At 45.9% G+C, this 15,501-nt stretch overlaps 1 protein-coding gene and 1 pseudogene across 1 annotated transcript in view; one reads left to right on the top strand and one right to left on the bottom strand.

The window, feature by feature from the left end:
* Positions 1-15,501, top strand: part of ZDHHC14 (zinc finger DHHC-type palmitoyltransferase 14) — a 293,821-nt gene that overhangs the window by 145,066 nt on the left and 133,254 nt on the right.
* LOC122490731 lies at positions 10,326-10,410 on the bottom strand (annotated as a pseudogene).

Consider the following 15,501-nt stretch of genomic DNA (forward strand, 5'->3'; position numbering starts at 1 on the left):
TGAGTTACAACTCACAGAGGACGTAAAAGGAATTAGAGCCACCTCAGTTGCCGAGAGCCTGCTTACGTGTGTGATGTTGGCTGGCCCTGGCCCACCAGCTGCCACAGCTCTGCAAACCTGTCCCCTGCGTCTTCTGCTGTCCCTTCCAACCCCAGGGTCAATCCCAACACTTCTGCCTGTTCTCAGACCTCTCATATGGTTCGGCATTAATTTTTAGAATCTACCTCAACATTTATCTCCTGGAACCTTGGACGTAAGCCAGAGAGGCCTTGCCTTTGTGCCCCCCCCCCCCCAGCCCTGTTCTGGTCTTGCTGGTTGTTTCCAGAGAGAATTCCAGGCCTGTGCTCTGTGATCAGCACTGTCTTTCCACCCAGGTGGCCTGGGCCCTCCCCTCCACGTGGGGGACGTAGAACTCGAGGAATACTACAAGCCATACTGCAGCTAATGTGAGCAGGTGGAGCCACGTGGAAGCCGCCCTGTTGCTCTGTTGAGGCTCCAGCACCCAGCATTGCCTCCTGGGCTGAGCACGGCGTTCTGCGGGCTGACGCACAATGAATATGTCCTGGTAACAATGGGAGCATTAGCCATCCCAGAATCCTAGGCCAACGTGGAGCTGTTTTTTGTTTTCCTTCCTCAAGTATGGGGAGCCACACTCAGCAAAGCAGCAACTGAGTTTCAGTCCTATTTTATATATTTTCATTTTCCCAATCCTGGTATTAAAAGTATGATCATGTATTCAAGTTAGAAGCCAAGGGACAAAGTTTGATATTTAGTTATTTAGGTAGGTGTGTATGCATGCATGGATGCTTCGAAGCAATTGTAGGGAATGCTATCCGATTTTAATAAACCCTAAGGTAAGTAGGCCATTGCATGGAAAAAACAAGGTACTTTGCTTATTTGAGTCCTTGTCTTGAGATGCTCAGTAAGTGTGTGATGAGCAGCTTGTATCTACAAGTCGTCCAGAGAGGTGAGCTCATGGGGAAGAGAGGTCCTCAGTGAGATAATTTTCTAAAAGGCATAGGCTTTGGGTTGGTCTAGAAGCATAACTGCCTTTACACAGATTCTGGAAGCAATGTAAACTGCCCGCTGAAAGTTCAGAACCATCCATGTCCCAGGTGACCAGCGGGTAAAGGCCTTGGAGCCAGGAGACTTGAGTCCCAGTCGCAGCTCTGACTCTCAGGACCTGAGTGGCCCTGGGCAAGTCCTTCCCCCTTGGCTCTTCCCCTGCAAAAGGAAAGGATTCAGCTGGTTTGCGTCATCAGACAAGCTCCAGAGTGCCCACTGGAGCCTGTCGCTTTGCTAGGTCCTGGGAATAAAAAGCTGACCAACTGGTCACTGCCCAGTTGTGTTCTCAAGGAACACAATGTCCTGTTGAGAAAGAGGAATGACAAAACCAGCAATTAGAGCTCAGTGGAAAGGGAACGCTTGCCCGGGGTTGCTTTGGTGGCAAAGAGGCAGGCACTGAAGAAATGGGAGTGTCGTTCAGAAAGCATTTCTTGTGGTGAGTGGCACTTGGGCCAAGTTGAGGGGAAGGGCAGGGCATTTGCAGGACGAGAGATGACTTCCAAGGTCACTTCCAGACCTAAAGAATTGAGTCTAATTGAGGTGTGTGATCTGTGCAGAACTCTGGCCAGATGGGTTTCCCTTTCCATTCCAGTTGTGTCCTGGCCTGGAGCAGCGGCCCTTGGAATAGTCCCTTCCCCGTCCTGACTGGATGGAGGAAGCCACAGGAAGGCTCAGCTGTCATTCCCCCTGGGTTCCTGCCGTGTGCACTTTGGCTGTCCATGCTTCTAGGGCTTTCTTCCCCAGCTGTCATGGCATAGAAGTTCTTCTGGAACATCTCTAGTTAGAGACTACCTGGTAGTCTTAGCTTATGCAAGAAACGAGTTCTAGAAGATCTCATATGATTTAAACTCACGTAATTTGGGACTAGTTTTTTCCATGGAAATAAGTGTATAGAAGGGGGGATATGATCTTCAAAGACATAAATCTACAACTCTTAAAGGATATTTTTTGCTTATTCTGAGCAAAATGTTTGACAAGCATAATAATATACACATAATAATAGTGTTTTACAATCTCTAACTTGCTTTCCAAAGTTATAAAATTTGTAATCTTTTCCAATATCAACCCCTTAATGATTGTGTAAATGACATTTCTATAGGATGTTTTTAAAGGATTTTAAATTGTAATAGCAGTAGATATTTAAATGGCAACACAGTAGTCACTAAAATCACTTCCATGTGTTCTGAGACATGAAAGTGTTGGCCGTTAGGAAGCTGGTACAAAGGAAAGCTGGTGTTTCCATTTACCTGGGAAAGTAGCTCTGAATATTAGTACTTAAGAGAATTGGGACAATAGTGTAACACTGTTGACCATTCATTTCCTGCCAACTCTGAAATGATCTGGTTCTTTAATTTTTTTTAATGTTTATTTATTTTTGAGAGAGAGACCGAGGCAGAGCACGGGAAGGGGAGGGGCAGAGAGAGAGGGAGACACAGGATCCGAAGCACACTTCAGGCACCGAGCTGTCCACACAGTGCCTAAAGCTGAGCTTGAACGCACAAACTGTGACATCATGACCTAAGCCAAAGTCTGACGCTTAACTGACTGAGCCACCCAGGTGCCCTATGAAATGATCTGGTTCTTGATAATTTTTTTTATTTCGATGTTTGCACATAAAATCAAGTTTTATTAATACTTCTATAACCTTACTATTTCAAATTTCACATAAATTCAAGTCTACATAAAATGTACTTGCACTCTGCCAATATGTCTATTAATCAGTGGAAGAAAGTAAAACAAAATGGGGCACCTGGGTGGCTCAGTCGGTAAGCATCAGACTTTGGCTCAGGTCATGATCTCGTGGGTTGTGGGTTCGAGTCCAACGTCAGGCTCTGTGCTGACGGCTCGGAGCCTGGAGCCTGCCTCCCTCTCTCTGACTCTCCTCGCTCTCGCTCTCGCTCTCTCTCTCTCTCTCTCAACAATAAATAAACATTAAAAAAAAGAAAATGTACATTGCAGATATATATTCAAACCATGGAATGTCGAACTGAAAGGCTCATCTGGGGAGGGCGGCCAGTCCAACTTCATTTACAGATGAAGTGGGGACCCAGGTACGTAGAGTCAAGAGCTCAGATAGTGAGTCAGATCTTGTTTGTTTTGTTTTATAGTTTGGCGTCAGGCATTTTAGCCAACTCTGAAGTTGCGGTAGTCTAGCTCAGTGCCCGTCAGGTAGTATAGCTCAGAAAATTCTGGAGATCAGCCTTGAGTAAGGAACTCCTGTGTTTCCCACTCTGTACCTTAGCTTTAGAGCAAGAGACTTCTTAGAAGTAAGGAGAGGCTATTCTGTTTCCTGGAAAGACGGCATTCAAGAGCAGCAGGGGAGGGAAGGTGCAGACCCTGAAATCTTCCGCCACAGCTCTCCCCTACCCGGAGCGCTGGAGCAGCTTTGACTCTTCCATTGAAGGTTGACCACGTCGGGGTTCCCAATCCATAGTGAGGAATGCTTGCTTCAGAAACGGGAGCCCCAGAATAAAGGGGCAGCCTTTGAGATGGTTGTCTTAATTAACCTAATTAAGCTGTAAATTGCTAGAGTATGTAACAAATTGCATTTGAAAAGCCACAAAGCTGGCTGCACAGAGATACTCAACCTTGGCATGAAGTAGTCCTAGGTTTGCCCTTTCCACTCACTACTTAGATGACCTTTGACAAGTTGCTTATTGGTTCTATTTCCGCACCTAGTGCAATACCTACCACAGGATTGTTGTGAAAAGTCAATACAGCCTTTGTTTCAGATGCCAGGGCCTAACCATTCAGTACATTCCTTCCGGCCTTTATAAATGCAAATATTATGTCAAAAGCCAAACGGATAAAAATGGCTTTCACAACTAAAAATGAGAGATTCCACCATCAGATAGAGTTTAGACTTGATCCCTAATCTCACGTTGACTTCAAACATTATCGAGAAACTGGTAAACGTGTGTTCACAAACAGGAATGGATTTGACAACGTGTCACTGGTTTTCACACCAGATCTTTCATTAAGTGTGTGAGGGGAGTGTGGTCTGGTTTATGGTTTATGGGTGGCCCCCACCCCACCCCCCATTTTCTCTGATCTTAGGGAAATAACTGGCCTAGGAAATCCAGGAGTCTACTTCATGATGGTATGGATTCTAAGGAAATTATTTCTTTTCTGGTCTTAAAAAAAAAGTTACCAAAACGATTTAATGAGCTTTTTTATTATTTACGAAGTAATTTTTAAAATGACTTTTAGAAGTCTGCTCACTGTAAATTGTGTTTTTCTTTTCTTCCTTTCCATTTCCTTTCCTTTCCTCCACCCACCTGCTTCCTCCTCTCTGTACAGAACAGGTTAAAAAAAAGAAGAGGGCTTCCTCCATCAGGCTCTGGGCACTGGTGTCCAGATTGCCCCGCCCCCTGCCCCGGGGTGAGGCTCTGTCCTCCCAAGAGCAGGCTGGAGGACGGTTCCCCCTCTCTCTCCAGTCTCTCTCTCTCTCTCTCACCCTTGGGGGCATTTGTCAATATGACTCTACAAATGGCATTTTCAAGTTGCCTTTCTTTGATTGCTAGTGAGGTTGATGCCGTTTTAATTTCTTCTGTGTTAAGGTCCTTCCCTGCCCCTGGGAGTAGGGGGCGGGCGGGGAGCGGGCATCTGCTTTGTTTTGTTTTATGGTTTATGTAATCAATGATGCGTGATCTAAAAATGCCTTTCTCAGTTCATCTGTATCCACGGTATATTAATGGAAGCCCTTGGACTTTGGCCTGTGGTTTCCTCTTCAGTCTTCATTGCCATTGCCATTCTTTCTTCTTTTGGTGTCATTGTGAGGGTTCTAACAGGAGGGAGATCACACGTGTCTGGTCAGCAGCTGTGCAGACCCCACCAAAAAGACTTTGGACTTTTATTTTTATGCCTCTCACAGAAATATCAAACCACAGCGGCATACAAGTTGGCATAGCCTGATTCTAGAGAGAATGTTCTTTAACTCATTAAAAAACAAAGACTCACTGGTAAATGTTTCTCTCTTACCATTTTATATAAAACATGGACATGTTTCCTTAGGAAAGAAAAAGGAGGGAAACGAGATGTTTGGTAGCACATAGCACACGATTAAAGAGATGCAGGGGGCCGGGGCGCCTGGGTGGCGCAGTCGGTTGAGCGCCCGACTTCAGCCAGGTCACGATCTCGCGGTCCGTGAGTTCGAGCCCCGCATCACGCTCTGGGCTGATGGCGCGGAGCCTGGAGCCTGTTTCCGATTCTGTGTCTCCCTCTCTCTCTGCCCCTCCCCCGTTCATGCTCTGTCTCTCTCTGTCCCAAAAATAAATAAACGTTGAAAAAAAAATTAAAAAAAAAAAAAGAGATGCAGGGGGTAAATACCCTGATGTAAGAGGACCTTTAGGAAATACCGATGGTTTATTTGTGCTTATTTCACAAACTTCACTTCTGTTTATTTGGAACCTCTTACTAGGTACCAGTTTTCCAGCTCCTTGGCTGAATTTTTAAGGTCTCTTCTGTGGCATATGGTCGTACATAAACATATGTCTTCCCTTTCCATAATTATTCCTTACATCTTCTTTTTACATGTTGAGAAGTCAGATTTGGCGGGGGGGCAGTGCTTTTGTAAGATTTTCACATTCCCTTGAACACAGCCAGTTAGATCATGAAGCGCTAACTCAAGCTTTAGTTAGTGATAGAATCCAGCTAATTAATTTGTAAGTTTTCCCTGCCTCCAGAGTGATCCCCGTATACCACTCGGCTAGTCAGACAAAAATCACAAGAGGAAAGGATGTTCAGGATTTATTCCATTAAGTGATTCTGTTCTGTTCACTGTAGGAAGAAGAATATTCCCTTTTATTTGGCAGATGTAATTTCCGAATGTATTGTGTGCCTGATGCAGCCATGTGTGGTAGTGAGCCGTTGCTACTTAAACAATTACCCCCCAGAATTTAGTAGTTTAGAGCAACAAACATTTATTATCTTGTAGTGTCTGGGTCCATAATCCAGTACAGTTTAGCTGTGTCCTCTGGCTCAGGGTGTCCCGTGGGGCTGCAGTCATCTCAAGGCTTAACTGGAGGAGGATCTGTGTCTAAGCTCACGCACATGCCCATTGGCCAGAGGCCACCTTCGCGAGCCTTGCCACAAAAGCCTGTCCATAGACAGTTCAGCATGACCTCCCAGCCAGAGTGTAAGAGAAAGTGAGCAAGAAGGAGGTTACAATCTTTTTTTTAACCTAATCTTGGAAGTGATAACCCATCACTTTTGCCATTTTCTAGAAGTCACCAGGGCCAGCCTCCACTCAAGCTGAGTCTGAATACCAGGAGGCAGGGATCACTGGAGCCATCCAGTATGGCTACCTCCCATACTGTGAAAGGACTTTTTTCCATGGTGTTTCAGTTAAAATGATTCAGGGCATCAGAAGGCATGAACATAGCCTCCTCTAGCCCCAATGCCGTTTACTGGCTGTGGGGGGAATAGCATTGACTGCCAGCTAAATCCACAGGGCCGGTTGCTGGTTTTGAGCTGCTACCCATTTCCCCACCACGCTTCTTTCTTTCACGGATGGCTCCCTTACCCTGTCTTCCAGTGGCTTCCAATCACTTTTCTTCTCGAGTTCCTCTCTGAGCTTTGAAGCCAAACTTCTTCCCAACTCACTGGCCTCTGAAACAAACACACAACTCTCATGGGCTTTTACTTTAAACTGCAGGGAAGCCACTGGACTCAACTGGAAACAAGGAAAAACAGGGAAGGGTGGGAAAGTACCAGAAATCCACACAAGTGCAAGACTAGCTCTTGGAGGAGGAGGAAAGGAATAATATTTAGGGAGTACTGAATGTATAGCCAGAGGCTTCACTAAAGGTCTTCCAAATATTAACTCATCAGTTCTCAAACCAACTCTACAATGGGGCTGTCATTACCTGTAATTGACCATTTTTCCAACTCAAAATACAAGGAAACTAAAACTCAGCAAGAATAAGTAACTTCTTCAAGTTCATAGAGTAAGTGCCACATTTAAGATTTGAAGCGAGTTGGTTTGAGTCCAATGGGTATGGCCTTCCCACACACCACGGAACTTGTTAGGTGGCCCTCTGGACCCACTCCCCGGATTCTGGTGTGGAAGTGAATCATGTTCTTGTCCTGCCAGTCTACTTGGTCTTGTCAGGGGGAAGTTCTCAGACTCCCGACAAGGCTAGGGATAAGATGGTACCCTCCACAGTCTCTTCCAGTACCTTCTTCATACTCTTGCATTTGCCCTGGGCTATTTTTCTTCTTCACAGAGGAGGTATTTTATCATTTAGGAGTCTGGCCCACCCTCAGCCTCATGAATGAGGAAGGACATTCACTACTTGCTCCCACATTGGCACCAGTCTTGAAGTGGCCCCCGTTCCTCCTCCCTACTTCAGAATGGGTGAACCCATCTTCTACTGGACTAATGCATATGCACAAGGTGTTTGTGGGGAAGGCTGGTTCCACTCTTCAGACCTACAGGCAGAGCTGATAGCCGAATTATTGAACAACTGCTGGAGCAAGGGCTTGGGGGCCTCGAACCTGGGCAGACATTAGCTTAACTGCCGGGTCATGGAGAGGTCCATGGGGTGTGGGGAGAAGGGATGAGGCAGGGAATGGTGGCTGGGGAACACTGAGGTGCTTGGACACCACGTTTGGTGCCACAGAAATGTGCTTCTGGGTAGCTACCTGGCTATGTATTTCTCTTCCTAAAAGTAGTAGTTCGTAATACTTTGGGGGCACAAACCTCTTAAAGAATCTGTGCATCTTCTCCCAAGAGACTGGGAAACCCATAAACTCCAGATTGAGACACGCCCTAAAGTAGGGCTTGGCCTCTTCTCTCATTGCTGGGAGCCTGCTGGAGCCTCAGCCCAAACCCTCCAGCTGGGTGACCTGAAGGCAGGTTACCACGTCAGGGCTGGCTGCCTCAGAGCCCCGACCCCCTCCCAGATTTGCGGCTCCTCTTGTGTACTGTTTTTGTTTTTGTTTTTTTTAAGTTTGTTTATTTTGAGAGAGAGAGAGAGAGAGAGAGCCTCATGCAAGTGAGGGAGGGTTAGAGAGAGAGGGAGAGAGAGAATCCCAAGCAGATTCTGCACTGTCAGCTCAGAGCCTGACTTGGGGCTCAATCTCACCACCTGCGAAATCATGACCTGAGCCAAAATCAAGAGATGAGACACTTAGCCAACTGAGCCACCCAGGCGCCCCTCTTATCTACTCATAAGGAGAGGCTGACTTCTCAGCTCATTTGTAGAACAGCAGTGATTGATACCCTTGGTTCAGTTTACCCGTTTTCCTAGGTTCCGACCCACATGTCCTATTTAATAACTCTTCCCTTTGACAAAGCATTTTTGCAAAGCTCGCTGCTATATTTAACCAACATCAAAATCCTGTCCTCTTGCTCAGGGAAAACACATTCCACTGAGGGAAGAAGGGGTGGGGGGGCAGAATCCTAAGTGATGGAAACTACAGCTGGACAAAGTCTTTAAGAACCGTCCAGAATGAGCATGACAGCCACGAACTTTTGCCGCTAAGCACTTAGGCACAACTAGAGCCTTAAGGGCCAGCTTGGTGGCCCTCCGTGGCTTGACGTCACAGAGTCTCACAAGTGCTGAAGACATGAAGTGGTGTTCCTTGGCAGTCACGTGACCGCTCTCTCAGGCAGTTGTCTCTGGAAATGTAAAAGATCCTCCATAGTGCTTGATGGTTCTTTTGGACTCTGCTCATTCTACTGACTGTTTAAGCCAGCTGGATGACGCCTGGCACAAGCCCCAGATGAATGACGACTTAGTCCTGTGGGAGGCGCCGTCTGATCTTTTCCCCTGTCCCTTGTATCGTTCTCCAGCTTTCCTGCTTGATCCTCCAGCTTTGCCATCTGCTTGGCAAAACTCAGGGAATGCGCGGCAGCCATTTGATTTATTGTGCTTTTCACGACAGTAACATCTTCCAAACATTCCACCCGGATAGCCAGGCATGACTTCCTTTGCCTAAACCCCTGTTGTTGGGCTCTCGTGAAATATGCTTTTCTCAGATGTCACTCCATCATATCCCAGAAGATTATTTGCATGATTTTCCCTAGAACTAATGAACACTATTTGCCTTTTGACCTCCTCCTTTAGGAAATTAATAGTCATGTTTGCCACTGGGCAGTGCTCAGGAACTTGTTTATTTAAAAATGAGCTGAAAAGATCTTTATCTCAGAAGTGTGTGGCTTAAAAGAAAACTCAAGTAAAGAGACAGTCTAAAAGTTTAGCCGCAGAAGAATAGACATGGAAAAGTGCAAGTAGATGAGTGGGCTGGCCAAGGCATTAATTGGTCAGCATGGTATTTTTCAGTTTTTTTCCAATGAGTTCAAAGAGTTTTCCTAGAAAGTATATCACTGTACCCAGTAGTATCTAGTAAAAATAGCCAGGCTTCTAGATGTTACCTGGCACCTTCCACCTGTCCTCATGTGAGGTTCTTTGTCTCTCCTGCTTGACAGGAATGTAAATCAGAGTAGTATTTTCAGTTACTGTGGCTTCTCTTGAAGTGGGGGCTTTGGACTTTCTCCACCCCACCCTCTTCTCATGAGAAGTGAGTTATTCCTTGAGCATAGCCTGGGAATTTGAGGAAGCATCTCTTTTTTCATAAATGAGAGTTTTGCTTTAGCATTGTACTCATCAGGACCCCCAGAAGCAAGACTAACCAATGTCATGTTTGTTTGACACAACTACCTTTGGAAATAACAGGAGTGGTCTTCACCGTTCAGTGTCAAAGCTTGTTTAACAGGGATTCTGGGGATACAAGCACTGCTCTGTGTAGAAACTATGGAGCTGGTTATTTCTCAAATGGAATAGAGAAGCAGAACCTGAGAGCAGTCTTCTTGACCTTGGAGCACGAAGGCGGTCTCCCTCGTTAGTCCTTACTGAAACTCAGAGTGTGTCCTAAGCGGTTAAGGATCTGTGTGTCCCTGGAGGCACAGAAACCAAAACGTGGCCTGCATCCCTTCCCTATGTCCCACGCATCAGAGGCTCTGGCCCTCCGCCTGTCACAGCTGCCCCATGCCTTTCCTTGGACGGAGCTGCTATCTCCCCAGTGCTTCACCCCACAGGTCGGGGCTCCAGCCCACGCTCACAGCAGTCAGGATCCTGTGCCTAGCTGTCTTTTGGCACATGTATGAATCATTTCCTTTCCTGCCCATCTGCTGGTGATCCATCACTGAGAGGTGCTGTCTCTCATGACTCCTGGGCGTGTCTTCTCCCCAAACTGGGCAAGGCACCTCCAGGCGAGATCAAGTTTCAGGTTTTCTAGGCATTCTTGATTATATATGAGGGTAATTGGATCATTATAAAAAGGTGAAAACAGGTACAACTGTTACTACACTTGATCTTAGCCAAAAGGCTGAGAAGCGATCAACTGTTACTATATTTACTGAGAAAATGTAGAGGGCCCAGATCAGAACTCATGGTTGCCAGGGGCTTGGAGGGGGGATGGGAGAAATAGGTGAAAGGGGTTAAGAGGTACAGTCTTCCAGTTATAAAATAAATAAGACATGGACATGTAACGTACAGAATATGGAATATAGTCGATAATATGTCAACAACTTTGGTGACTCATGGTAACTAGACTTTTTGTGGAGATCATTTTGTACTATATATAAATATCAAATTTCTATGTTTTATACCTGAAATGAATACAATATTGTAGGTCAATAATTCTTTGATTAAAAAAAAAAATAAATGCAGAACTTATTGTGATATAATTGAGAGAATGTGCCGTGAGCACGTGGGCTTTGAAGACAGCCACATCTGATTTGAATTCTCATTCTGGATCCATCATAGCTGGATGTCTTCAAATTAGTGAACTTTGTATTACTCAGTTTCCTCATCTGTCAAATGGTCTCGGTAATAATGCCAAGGTCCTAGACTTTTTTGTAGAGAGTTCATGAACTATAATACGTGAAACTGCTTGAAGTGTAGATTTTTGATCAACAACTGGGAATTTCTTTCCTCTCCCTGCAGTCTCCCTGTATAGTTGCCTGTTACTTAAAAAAAATTTTTTTAATGTTTATTTTATTTTTGAGAGAGAGAATGAGCAAGCTAGCATGAGCAGGGGAGGGGCAGAGAGAGAGGGAGACACAGGATCAGAAGCAGGCTCCAGGCTCTGAGCTGTCAGCACAGAGCCCAATGCAGGGCTTGAACTCATGAACCACAAGATTATGACCTGAGCCAAAGTTGGACACTCAACCGAGTGAGCCACCTAGGCACCCCACTGCCTGTTACTTTAAAAACTGTGTGACCACCTCTATGTACCTTCCAAGGGCGGTCTTTCCCTCTGTATCTGTCTGATTTGACCTTGCTGTCTAATGGGCTGGATAATTACATGGTAGGAGTCCTCCCCACCATCAGGGAAGAAAAATGCTGCCGCCTTCTTCTTCTTCTTCTTCTTCTTCTTCTTCTTCTTCTTCTTCTTCTTCTTCTTCTATTTTTGTTGTTGTTGTTGTTAGTGCAAAAGCTCTATGAAAGCAGAATAGCCAATAGCATGGTCAGTGTTTAGGGGGACAAAAGGAATCATCTGTTAATGAACAGTAAGTGATGCCCCTTTAGACAAGGGAAAAATTAATTAGCAGCCCCCAACAACAACCCAGTGTCCAAAAACTCATGGTAAATTTCATTTTGTTCATTTTTAATTTCATTTTGTTTTTATTTCCACCAAATATGCACTTCTGTAGCTGTCCTTACCCGATGGCCACCAACTGGGTGTCAGAGGGTTCATGTGCCTGTTAATTTGCTCACCTCATTTTGTTTTTATTCCTTTCCTTTTGGGAAATAGAATTTTTCCCCCCTTACATGCATGTGTAGCTTTCTTCTTCTCCACTCAAAGACACCATATTTCCACTTTGTGTAAGTTATCATGCACTGTTTTTTCAAATATTGGTGTCTCTGCCATTGCAAACGCCATTGTCCTGTGAGTTTGTGAGTGAAGTGGCTTAGCCATCCAAACTCACATGTGGCTCTGTCCAAACGATTGGTTACTATCATCTACGTCTAAGACATTTACGATGATGGATATATGAAAAAACGAATCCTCAACTCCTCTTCAATCTTAGAGAAATATTATAAAGGAAATTTACCTGGTAATTCTTCCTCTGCAAAAGGAAGTGGGTGGCCCTCCTTCTCCCCCAGGACTAGGGGAAAAGCAATCACGATGTCTGGGTGAGGAGAGAGCTTTATTTAGCAGGGTAGGAGAGAGCTGTCAGCAGAAGTAGGGAATACACACTGAGATGAATGTCTGCTCATGTTCATGCCTGGTTTCTTGAACTTTTCAACTGCATGATGGTCTTTGCAGCTCACCACCCACAGTGTGGACCCACATCTCTCAGGTTGCTCCAAGGATTCTATTTAATGCAATTCAGTAAATATTTACAGAGTGCCCGCCCTGCAGCAGGGAGTGTCTGGGGTGCTGGGGATACAGCAGTGATTCAACTACCTGCAAAGACCCCTTCCTGCTGGACTTGCCCTTGCAGTGGAGTCCAGTCTAGGTAGGGTCTGAGAATGCCCCACCTTATCACTTGGCAGTCAACCATGCAAGGCCTGGACACAGTAAGTACAGTGAAGGGTTTTGTGGCCCTGTGTTCTTGCAGATGCCATTCCTCTTTGCTGGTCTAACTTTTGCTTAGCCATCAATATCCTTTCCAGAAAGCCTTCTTTGATCCCATCCAGGCTAACAAAGCTAGTCCCCTTCAGCGTTCCCTCAGTACACTCTGTACCTGTGTCACCAAACTTGCTATTGTGTTTATAGTTAACTGCTCTGGGGGTCTGTCTCTCCTATTAGAATGTGAGCCCCTTGAGGGGCACCTGGGTGGCTCAGTCAGTTAGGCCTCCGACTTCAGCTCAGGTCATGATCTCGTGGCTTGTGAGTTCGAGCCCCCGTTGGGCTCTGTGCTGACAGTTCAGAGCCTGGAGCCTGCTTCAGATTGTGTGTCTCCCTCTCTCTCTGCCCCTCCCCCACTCATACTCTGTCTCTGTCTCTCTCTCTCTCTCTCTCAAAAAAGGAATAAACAATAAAAAAAAAAAAGAATGTGAGCTCCTTGAGAACAAGGATCTTGTCTGGATCTTCTTGTATCCCTGGCATTGGGCCTGGTGTGTTGGTATGTAGTATGTGCTCAATAAAAGTGAGAGCAATTGGATGAAGGAAGGAATGATGATCGGTGACATCAGACATCCACAGTATCCACGGTACCTGCTCTGCATCTGTAAAACTTTCCAAAACTCACACAAAGGCCAAACGTTTCTGAGGCACTCTTCTTCATGACACCCAAGACCACTTTTGCATAGCCCTAGCTTCTGGACACTGAAAGGGAAGGATGTTGCCCAGTGTGATGGGTTGGGGCGGGGAGCACACTCTGCAAGAGAGACCTCAGTCATTATGTGTAAAACTATGTTCGCTGCTTGGACAAACCTAGGAGAGCAGACAGAGGTCCTGGGGGTGGGGTCGCTGAAAGCCAAAGCTCTCAGCTTTGGAAACTGGGAACAACAGCTAGCAGGAGGGAGGAGAGAACAGACCATGTAAACAACAATCAGTGGTACCAGCAGCACCCCACCCACACAGGGCCACATCCCAGCAGAGAGCCTGATGTCGCCAGTGCCTTGGGACAGAGAAGAAGGCTCACTGATGCTCAGTGTGCAGTGTAAAACAAGGCAGAGAATTTTCATCCCAAAAAGGTTTTCCTGAACATATCATGATTAAACTAATTTGCATTTAGTTGAAAATGTCTCTGCATTGAATAGTCCATTCGGCTCATCACGGAGCTGTCCAGCACCCGGGTTCAACGCCATGAACATGGCCAGGGTTGGAGAAGTTTAATTTGTGCAGCTTTTCATCCTGAAGGTCTCCTTCCCCATCCTGCCATCCTTGGACCCAACCCCAACCCAAGGAAAGGAAAAGAGACCATACAATGAGTCTGAGACCCCAGATCTCCAGAGGGCTTGCCAGGATATGAGGATGCCCATGTCACGGCACATGTGGCCCTGCACCTCGGGCGTCCTTCTCAGCTGTCTCCTTGGGGTTGGCTTTGCTTTTAATTGTGACATAGGAGCACCAGGGTGTTAATATCTAACTGTCCAGTTTAAGATGGAAACCCACAAGGGTGGCTAAAGGAGAACTTTCTCCAGTCACATGCTTGTGAGAAAATGTGCAGACCAGAGATGGGAGGTAACTCGAGTTTTGTATCTTTAAATGTATGATACTCTGCACCTCGCCACCTGCCGATCTAATTACAGACACCTGCAGAAATCCAGGGCTTTAGCCCTTTGTGGTTTTGATCTAACCTGGAATATGCATTATTGTGAAGCATCTTCTTTATTGATACTTGATGTTTTTTGAAAGCAGAGACAGATTTTAATATTTGGCAATCCCTCCCCCCCCCTTTTTTTGGTTCAATGAGAATGTATGCATTTATTTTTAATCATATATTTTCTGCTGCAAAAATAAGCCATGTTTAATTAAGAAAATTTAGAAACTACCAAAAAGGACATATGCTCTGCAAAATCACCCTCATATCTTTCACCATGGGTAATGAGGTAACGTTTTAGGGCACAGACTTTCCTTTGTGAATATACATATGCGTTTGAAACAAAAATGGGATCATCTCGTGTCTACTTTGTATCCCGTGTGTTCTAGATGCCTATTCAGGTCATTCGACCAATATTTATTCAAGGCCTACTATGTGCTGAACTCAGTTGTAGGCACGGTGGGTTACGTCTGGGAACCAAGCAGAAAAATTCCTCCTGACTTTGAGTTTTTCTCTGGTGGGAGAGTCAGACAGTGAAGAAGGTGAGCATGGACAGTTCATGGGCCAAGCAGGGTTAAGTGATAGGAGGGAAGATAAAGCCGGGAAAGGGCCAGGAGTGCGGGCGTGTTGGCGGTAGGAGGGCTGGGCGTTTACCCAGTGCGGTCAGATGTGGTCAGAGAAGGTTCTGCTGAGAAAGTGATATTTGAGCAAAGACTTGGAGGAGTGGAGGAGCTCTGTGGCTCCCCACAGGATGGCTTCTAGGCGGGGGGCACCGCAAAAGCCCAGGCAAGCAGGACTGGCAGCCTGCGAGGCCCATAAAGGGATGTGAGGAGGGAGCAGAGTGTGAAAGAGGCGGGTAGAAGATGAGGTCAAAGGTAATGAGCCAGGTGCTGTAGTTGCCAGAGGGGCACCGGGACCGGACAGCTTTCACGGCGACGCTCTTGCTGATGGGATAGACGATGGGGGATGGGCGTGGAAGCCAGGGGAGGGGAGGATGTCTGGAAAGTGTTGCTTTGGTGGGAGGGCGTCAGGGACGAGACTGAGCCACAAACCTCAGACCCCTCTGAGTAAAAAAAGCAATTCAGAAAAGTGTGAAGACGTGCTAGGATTCCTTCACCAGTTCATTTCATTCACTTCAAAAAAAATATTATCACAATATCACAATAGTGATACATGATTTTAAACCTGCTGTCCAGGGGAGCCTGGGTGGC

Source organism: Prionailurus bengalensis, chromosome B2, assembly GCF_016509475.1.
Source record: "Prionailurus bengalensis isolate Pbe53 chromosome B2, Fcat_Pben_1.1_paternal_pri, whole genome shotgun sequence".
Classification (NCBI taxonomy): domain Eukaryota; kingdom Metazoa; phylum Chordata; class Mammalia; order Carnivora; family Felidae; genus Prionailurus; species Prionailurus bengalensis.